Here is a 9,361-nt window from a genome sequence, read left to right as displayed (position 1 = left end):
AAAAAAACCATGAGAACAAGAAATAAAAGGCAAGGTCATGAATTACATAGTGAGACTAAATGAACTCAGCTACACCTTATCATCTGAACACCAATTTGATCAATCTGTTTAAAATATACACAGTAAAGATAGAATAACACATCTGAGTTTTATGTAATAGTTGTTTCAATGAATACTTTAAACAGAGCAAGTTTGATCTGTTTAGTTTTTTTTGTCTAACATGGCAACGTTTGGATTATGGGGTTAAATGTGTGTTGCAAAGAGCAGATACATCTACCTGATTTTCAGAATAATGTTGGATTAGGTTCAAATTATTTAAAAATACGTTTTATTTTAATTCAATATCAATATCTTCAGTATGTATTAAGCTATGGTAGGTTCAGGGTATGCTCGTTGGCAAATAAACTATGGTAAGGGTTTGTCCAACGTGAATGTAATCACAGGAACGTGAGCTGAATTAAAATGAGATTTGGGGTTTATTGTCCTTTTTGAATGCATTTATAGTAACCTGTTTGTCAGCTGAAACCTTGAGTACCTTGGCTGCCAGTACATCTCGCAGTTTTCTGTTATTACAGCAGAATACAAACGAGCCTCCATTTTGAATACTACAGTCCTGCATGAAGGTTATTGCTGATGTTGATGAACAGACAACCCCCTCTCTGCTCAGATACTAAACAGGTTGGAAACTGCAAACGCACCACAGAAATATAGCCAGGACCCACAATGCACCGGGCCTGGCAGCCAGGAAGCAGATGGGTTGGCTGGCCTTATTGGATAGCAGGGGCCCAATAGTGGCACTGGTTGTTGCTTTTGATGAGCTATGCACACAAGAAACCAGAACATCTGGTCTGACCATGTGGCACCTCCATTTGTCCCAGGACCCTTGAAGCAACCCCCCCCCCCCCAACAAACACACACACCTTCCAGTGCCAGCTGCATCCACGCAAATGCGAGCTAAATCCAATGAATGATGCATGTTTTTCACAGTGTGGGGTGGGTGAGAGGCTGGGTGAGACGAAGGCGGGGGTAGGTGTCATCATTTTCTGTGACTTTGATTAAAAATCATCCCACTCTTCCCCAAACAACTCATGAATATGCAGCAGTGTAATAAGCCCCATTTCAGAGCAACTGATTTGTCAATTGTCTGCATTTCATCAAGATTGAGTAACACCTCAAGGGTGCTATAATCGAAAGCTGTAAAAAGAAGAGGGAGGAAAGAGCCTGTTCACCATTAGATGCTGCGTTATCTTAATCATTAGGCACTTCGGGAGCTTAATTAACGACTTGACAAGAGCTGGGTAGAGAGTTTGGAGTTGATTGGTTGTTGGAGATGTTGAGTGAGTATCCTGAATGTTAAGTCAGGGGAGGAATTCTTGCGAGAGAGAAGGGCGGCTGATTCGCTTTCAAAAACCAACTCAGCAGCAACCATTAGCCTGTTTTAATTAAGCATAATTAGAGATGCGATTACAATGATGGGTTTGATAACCAGTATTAAATCATTCATGCATAAATGTTATGTTAAAATAGATGAGGGGGAATAAACGAGAAACAGGAGGGGCGGTTGCTATTGGAGGTGGAGAGTGAGTAAGATGTCGGGTGAATGTGTGTGTGTGCGTGAGAGAGAGAGAGAGAGAGAGAGAGAGAGAGAGAGAGAGAGAGAAAGGGGGGGCTGGCAGGCTGCCACCAATTAGTTGGATGTGCTCAATTGCAGGAATTCTCTGGTGTCATGACTCAAGTTGACAGGTGTTCAGGGTGAATTATTTGTACTGGGGAGACAGAGTATGCACACACACACACACACACACACACACACACACACACACACACACACACACACACACACACACACACACACACACACACACACACACACACACAAAGCGTGTCCATCCCATAACCCAGCTCTGATATAAATCCAGCATGTTTATTGTTCTGGTCGGCAGGAGAAAATGAGATTGGACACTCTTTCCTCCTCCTCCTCTCCCCTCTGCTGACTGGCTGACTGGGTCATTTTTAAATGCCTTGTAAATTTGTCAGCCATATTAAGTGCCCATTAAAGGGCACCAAGCTGGAGGAGGAAGCAGGAAAGAGAGGCTCGTATGGCAGTCCCTGCCTGGCATTGCTCCCACATCCATCCAGCTTAATGGTGCCCGCCCACTGTGGCACTGGAGAGTCGTAGCTGTGATGTATTGTGGCAGGGATGGACACAAGCTGGAGGAGGCAGATTAGCTGCTACAGGCCAGAATGTTTTTGAGGTAACCTGGCAGCTGCCTTTGTGCCCTGGCATAGTGGTCTGTGGGCTTCTATCACAAGGTTTCCAGGGTTATCAAGAGTGTGAGGTTCAGTTTGAATAGGACTTAGTTGGAAAAGACTAATGGGTGGTCATTCCAAGATACAATGATTACAATGGCATAGAAGGACAAAGCCACTTTGTGTCCACACCTAATATTAGCAGAAAACAGCAATCAACGTGTTGTTTTAACACTCGGAAAAAAAACATCAACATATTTTCTTTTTAGCATCCATGTTGATTCCATGTTAAGCTCATGAAGTTGGGAGAACAACTTCCAAATTCGGGGGTCCATTGGGCCATCGGAGGAGCACATGAATAAACCCTGCTCTTGGTGATGGTCTGAGCTCTCCAACTGCTATTCTAGCTTTGGTAAATGTTACTCTTTTACAGTGACATGATATAACACTGTACAATAAATCACCTCTGGCTGGAAGAGAACTCTCTGCTCCATAGTTTCTCTTGTAATAAAACCACGTTGTACATTTATATAATCTGTTCAATATTTGAGATTAATATTCCATGTCATATATTTATGTATATATATATTTGTATATATAATATCTTGTCAAATTCTACATGTATATTTTCTATTTCAACACGTATATTTTCCATTTTCTTTTCTTTCTATTCTTGTTTATTTCTGTTTATTTCTTGTTTTATTGTAAAATGCCTTTTATGCTGCTGCAACAAAAACAATTTCCCAAATTGGGATCAATAAAGTACCATCTTATCTTATCTTATAATAGGAAAGATTTCAACAAGTGTATTTGCAACCAGTCAGAAATGGGAGGGATCATAAAAATGGGAGCCCAAAGGAGTGGAGGGCGAAGCTAAAGATCAATGTGCTTTGTCAGACCAGCATGTGGGACTTTGTCAAGAACTGACCGTTAAAGTGATTTTCTTCTTACATTTACAGTAGAAGTTAAATGTATTTACGTCCGCAGCCCTCTACTCTTAGTTTCCGTGGTAATGAACAAAGAAGAAAGTGGTCTTAATCAATTCATTTCCATCATTGAGGTCTGTACTAGATATCTTGTCAATATAGGGAAGGTCAAATCTTCAGCCTTGTCTAAAAGAGTCAATTTTCTGACGCTGAAAAAAAAGCCACTCCACTAAATCAATGAAAAAGACAGAAAAAACAACTTGTCGAGCAAAGGGATGCTGTGAGGCTCATGTTGCCTGATACGAAGTAAGGCCTCCCGATGTGCTGGTGGACTGTCCATCAAAAAGAAGAACAACACTGTTGGTGGATCTGCCAATATGAATATGACCTCTTGGTAGTTTCTGTTAACACCTAAGTTCTGCTCAATTATTATTGTTTACTGTTTACCTGATGGCATTGGGCAAAAATCCTTATTGTCAGTTAACAGTTAACTTATTATTAACAGCCCTATTCAATATATAAGGTTGGACTTCGTGAAATTGTGATTGTTCACGGTTTATTAATGAAATAAATGATTCAATAAATAAAACAGAAAACGTTTATAATTTGATGTAGGCCTAGCATCCTGCTTTTGAGGATGGGCTGTTGCTTTAAATAATGTGTTTGACCTCAGTGCTAACTTTACAAACTCGGGCATTTGTTTTGAAAGTGGTTTCAACTTTAAATATCAATATTTTGTGCATTCACTTTAGTGTGTCAGTTTGTATTGAGTATATAAAGTATGTGCCCTGAGTGCCTGACCGTCTATATGCACCATACGTTTGTTTAAACATGTATAGTACAATATTTCTCTATCCCTCTTCCTTGTCCTCTCCTCCCTGCAGCTGCTTTAATGAAGTTTTGTTATGAACTTGGTTACGCAAGGATAAGGACTCAAATGCACGACCCGGGAGCCAAAGGTAAAGTACAATTAAGATACTTTATTTGCACAAAAAAGGTAACAAAAGAAGATCACTCTTAAGAGATGACAAAAAAGGTTTGAGCAAGGCAAAACAGAAAATCACTCACAACGTGAGGAACTAAACTTATAATAAGTTTCAGGAGCCAACATAGGCTTTGAATCAAAACGAGCTGAAGAGCATAGCTCTGTCATGAGGACAGGACAAGACGAACTGACACTGAACGCTGGGAGACTGGGGAATTTAAACACTCAACAACAAGACACAGGTGAACACAATCAGGGGCGGGGCTGATACTGATGAGGGCGGGAGAACACATGAGGAAAGGGAGTCAAGGGACCTGAAATGAGACGTGACAAAAACAAAACAGGAAGTGAAAAACAATACAAAATAAACATGAAACATGATTGACTAGCACTTTTGACGGTGCACAACAAGTTTCATGGATTCTCCCCATGCAGAGGCTGGATCTGAAAGAAAGCCCTCAGAGTCACGGCAGCGTAGGCCTCACTCTCTCCCACTAATGAGCTGAGCTTTCAATGCGCCCACTAATTAGTTCATCTATAACTCTAAGCACTCAATTACTCTGCACCAGCACCAGCACCAGCACCACCACAGAGAGCCGATAAGACTGACAAATGCCTGGCGCGCACATCCACACACACTCATTTACACACCACACACACACACAAAATGGTTTAGAACTGTGAGGCCCAGGAGAAGTTTTTCTGAACTTCCCACGCTCAAACATGCTGTTCAGGCAAAACACATTGATCTTCAGCTTCACCCTCTGTCTCTGGTGTTTTTCTCCATCTCTTGCACTCTCCCACTCTCTGGCTTCCTAATTGATGGATTAACATGGAGGTGCACGCTGGCAAATCATGTGATTTTGTGAATTTTAGGTGCAATATGCAAGAAATACTGGAAACGAGGAAACCATTGCCAAAAGTCAACATTATTCATTTTCAATAGTTTATTTCTGCAGTTTCTTTTCACTTTCCATGTTCTACACAGTATATGTTGCACTCAGTTTTGATGAGAAGATGCTGGTTAGGCTAGTATAATTAAAAAATAACAAGCACCACTCATGCACATCCCATGTTCACTGTTTTCCTGAAGGCCAGGTTTTTTGCATTGACTCTAAGCTCTGTAACATCTTGACCAATTATAGTAGCATTGACAGCGTCATTATTCACATGGACACCTGCATCACCACACATCAACAAACTAATCATCAGCACTCTTGGATGAAGCTCCTTGTCTTCGCCCACCAGCGTGGAGTAAGCACCTGCTCGGGTCTTTCTAGTCATTTACACCTGTTGTGTATCGACTGAGCTACCCTATTAAAGATAAATCGATCACGTCTTAGCCGGTAGTGAGGAGAAAATAAATCTAAAGGAGCTGACTGATACACAGCCACCACATATCACTGGCTTACTAAGGTGTTATCAGTTGGCAAATCATTGCCTGTTGAGACAAACAGCAGCCACAGGGAAACATTAGCATTCATTTGGAGATGTGTTTGTATACGCATTTAGATCAGTTTGGTCTCCATTCACTTTTTCTGTCTTCAGCAGAAACATTTATGTACACCTTAGTGGGTTAGCAAAAAGGTTTTAAGTTTTGAATTTGATAGGACTTGAACATTTATTTTATGTATTCTACTAACAGTGGTGTTTTGGTTTTTTAAACTCAGCCATTACATGCTATAGTGCCTTTGACACATTAAGGTTTCTAATGAAATCAGCTATTTGATATACAGATATGTTCATATAAAACAACACATTTAGCCAATCCTTGCCTCACCCATGTAACATGTAAGAACATGTTAAACCAGCAGGAACTTTTGTGCTAGTTTCCCTAAACATATGCAAATGAATAACAGGTGGAATTACCTGCTAATTTGCATAGCTAGTAGCCTTTCTCCTGACACACACACACACACACACACACACACACACACACACACACACACACACACACACACACACACACACACACACACACACACACACACACACACACACACACACACACACACACACACACACACACACACCATGTATACATCACTTCAGGGGACATTACATTGACTTACATGCATTTCCTGGAGACTTATCCTAACCTTAACCATAACCAACACATGCCTAACCCTAACCCTTAACCTTACCCTAACCCTAATCCTAAACCTAACCAAGTCTTCACCCTAAAATGAATGACTCCCCTCATGGGGACCTCCAATTTGTCCCCATAAGGGAGGCGAGTCCCCACAAGTGACTGTGTAAACAGATTTAGGTCCCCACAAGTATAGTAATGCCACACACACACACACACACACACACACACACACACACACACACACACACACACACACACACACACACACACACACACACACACACACACACACACACACACACACACACACACACACACACACACACACACACACACACACACACACACACACACACACACACACACACACACAGTTAAAGCTATAGACGGAACTGTCGTAACAGATACATCCGGGTGTTTAGGAAAGATGCCAAACAAAAACCAAATTATTGTCATGATATAGTGATATTTTGTACAAACTGTGAAGTCCACTGAGACAAATGTAGCATTTGTGATATTGGGCTATATAAATAAACATTGATTGATTGATTGATTAAAATTGGGATACAAAAGCAAATATGCAAACACATGCTTCCTACACAATTTAATTTTGGATCTCTCTTACTCAACTCCGACAGGCAGAGACTAAATAAAGAGATCAGCTGGGGGCTCTGCAGGGCTTCCATAAAGGACGGTGCAGCTCCATTACCTCATGTCCCATGGGCCAGAAACAAAGACTCAGCAGGGTCACTGCTGCGCTTCGTTGGCTTAGAAGTCAATAACTGGTCTTAATGGATACAGATATTAAGTGGTATGGTTGTATAGAAAGAAATAGAGGTCTAAAGATTAAAGCAGTGCAGGAATCAGAAGACACTGATGTTACTTTGAAGGTTAAAGTACAGAGGAAACTATTAGTGTAGTACTGCCAAACCGCGAGTCAATTAAAAATGTTTAGTTAATTTAACAAAAAAAGCCACCACAACTTTTATATAGGTAATATGTGTGTGTTTGCTCAGACAAACTATTTTAAAGTCTAGGAAAATATATTTCACAACGTTTTCTTCGACTCAATAAACAGTATTAATGATCTAATAAAAAACAACAATGGTACGTTGCAGCCCAAGTTGAAAGCCTACAGAACACAATGAGAGAAGATATTAAATCCAGCACAGTGTCAGTGGCGTTTCTACGGGGTGGCACGGGGTGGCAGCTGCCACCTCAGAAAAAGGCCTTGCCACCCCAGCTGCCACCCCATTTGGCAGATTTGTTTTTGAAAGAAAAGTTGTGGCTCATCGGACATTTATGAGAAAAATCTCTAATGTCCGAGTGCAAGTGAATGCAGCACAAGACGCAAGCCTTGTAACCCCTCCCCCGGCCCTGGCGCGAGCGTGGAAATGGCTTAGCCCCACCTTAGCCCCACCATGAAAAATGATGTTAAAGTAAGCAAAATAAAGTCCGCCAACTCGCGCGGAGTAAATTGCACAGACAGCAGCTAGTAAGATTGATTTCAGTAGCCACTTGCCTGGAAATACCGAAGACTAGAGACGGTTTTGAAAACTTTTGTCACGTAGTGATCTTCTTCTCAATAGAACATCTTTGATAATGTCTTCTGGCCAATCAGAATCAAGATAACGGCGTGGTGTTGTTGCAGGAAGTCCCGACGGAGAATAATAGCTTGGTTTCACTTGACGTCACACCGCTGCGTTCCTTTGGCGCGAAATTCCATTGGAGGTCAGGAAGTAATTTTCTACAGAGGATCTAGCTACTGTTACCATTGTGAAAATGCCGGTGTGTTGTGTAGTTTACGGTTGTTCCAATCGATCCGGTCGAGACAAAAACAAGAGGTTTTACCGAGTGCCGAAGGTTGTCGTCCTGAGCAATTTAAGAAGCTAACCGAAGAACGCCGGAAAAAATGGCTTTCTACAAATGACATCTACATCTACATCTGCGGTCGGGAGGAGCAGAGTCGTCTAATGCACGTGTCTGCAGCGACCACTTCATCAGAGGTATTAGCTAACTTGGTTTTTGTGGGTTTGTTTATGTATTATTGGGTTGTGGTTAAATGCTTATTTACTTAGTAATACTGATTTGTTGGGACTTTTTAGGGTGCCCTAGCGCTTTGGGTGACGTTGAGTCGGTAGACTGGGCTCCCACTGTTAGCCTCGGTTACCACACAACAAGTAAGCCCAGATCAGAGGCATCTCTTCGACGAGAGCAGAGGATGGAGCTCAAGGAAGACCAACAAAGACAATCAGAATGTGCAGAGGCTTTGTTGGATCTCCTGCAGACAACCGAGAGCCCAGAACCGACGCAGCCCCCGTCTGACAGCCCACAACCAGAGGACACCAGTGGGATATGAAATGACCAACAAGGTAAATTAACCACCAGCATTATTATTAAATATTACAAAGGTTTAGGTTTAGAAAATAGAGTACTAACTTGAGAATCTGCAATAATTGGAACAGAGAACTTGTAAAAAGGTTGTCAAAAAGATAACTTCACAACAATTCACATTCATATTTGACTATTTTAAATAACTAATTATGCTTGCTACTGCTATATTGTATGCAGATGCAGGATGCCAGACTGATTTAACGATGGAGGACATCGAGAGGATGGAGGATGTTCTGAGACAGAACACAACAGAGCTGGGAGATCTTCGGACAAAGGCACTGGACACAAAGTTCAACCAGGAGTCCTTTGAGAACAACGAAGAGAAGACAAAGTTTTACACCGGGCTCCCCAACTTCTTAGTTTTACTTCAGGTTTTTCAACTGTGCGAGCCCTACATCACCTGTGGCCCTATGTGTGTGCTCTCCAAATTTGAACAGTTCATTTTAGTTTTGCTGAGGCTGAGACTAAATCTCCCTCTGAAAGATTTGGCTTTCAGGTTCAACATCTCTCTCTCCACTGCTTCTAGAATTTGGCATAAGTTAATTGACATACTTCATGAGAGTACAGAATTTATAATTGAGTGGCCAGAGCGACATGTACTTCAAGCTACAATGCCAATGGGATTCAGACAGGCATTTGGATGTAGAGTTGCTGTGATTGTTGACTGTTTTGAAGTTTTTATTGAGAGGCCCTCTAATTTACTAGCTAGAGCAC

General features: G+C 41.6%; 1 long non-coding RNA gene across 1 annotated transcript; it reads left to right on the top strand.

Annotated features, from left to right (window-relative positions):
* The first annotated feature begins 8,234 nt into the window (after window positions 1–8,234).
* Window positions 8,235–9,049, top strand: LOC117549354. Its single transcript, XR_004569464.1, has 3 exons — window positions 8,235–8,259; window positions 8,359–8,625; window positions 8,825–9,049. It is a non-coding gene; the product is annotated as an uncharacterized LOC117549354 (long non-coding RNA).
* The last annotated feature ends 312 nt before the right edge of the window (window positions 9,050–9,361 follow it).

The sequence above is a fragment of the Gymnodraco acuticeps genome, unplaced genomic scaffold (genome assembly GCF_902827175.1).
Source record: "Gymnodraco acuticeps unplaced genomic scaffold, fGymAcu1.1, whole genome shotgun sequence".
NCBI classification, from domain to species: Eukaryota; Metazoa; Chordata; class Actinopteri; order Perciformes; family Bathydraconidae; genus Gymnodraco; species Gymnodraco acuticeps.
The sequence above is the reverse complement of the archived record's forward strand: the minus strand, read 5'-3'. Positions and strand labels throughout refer to the sequence as shown.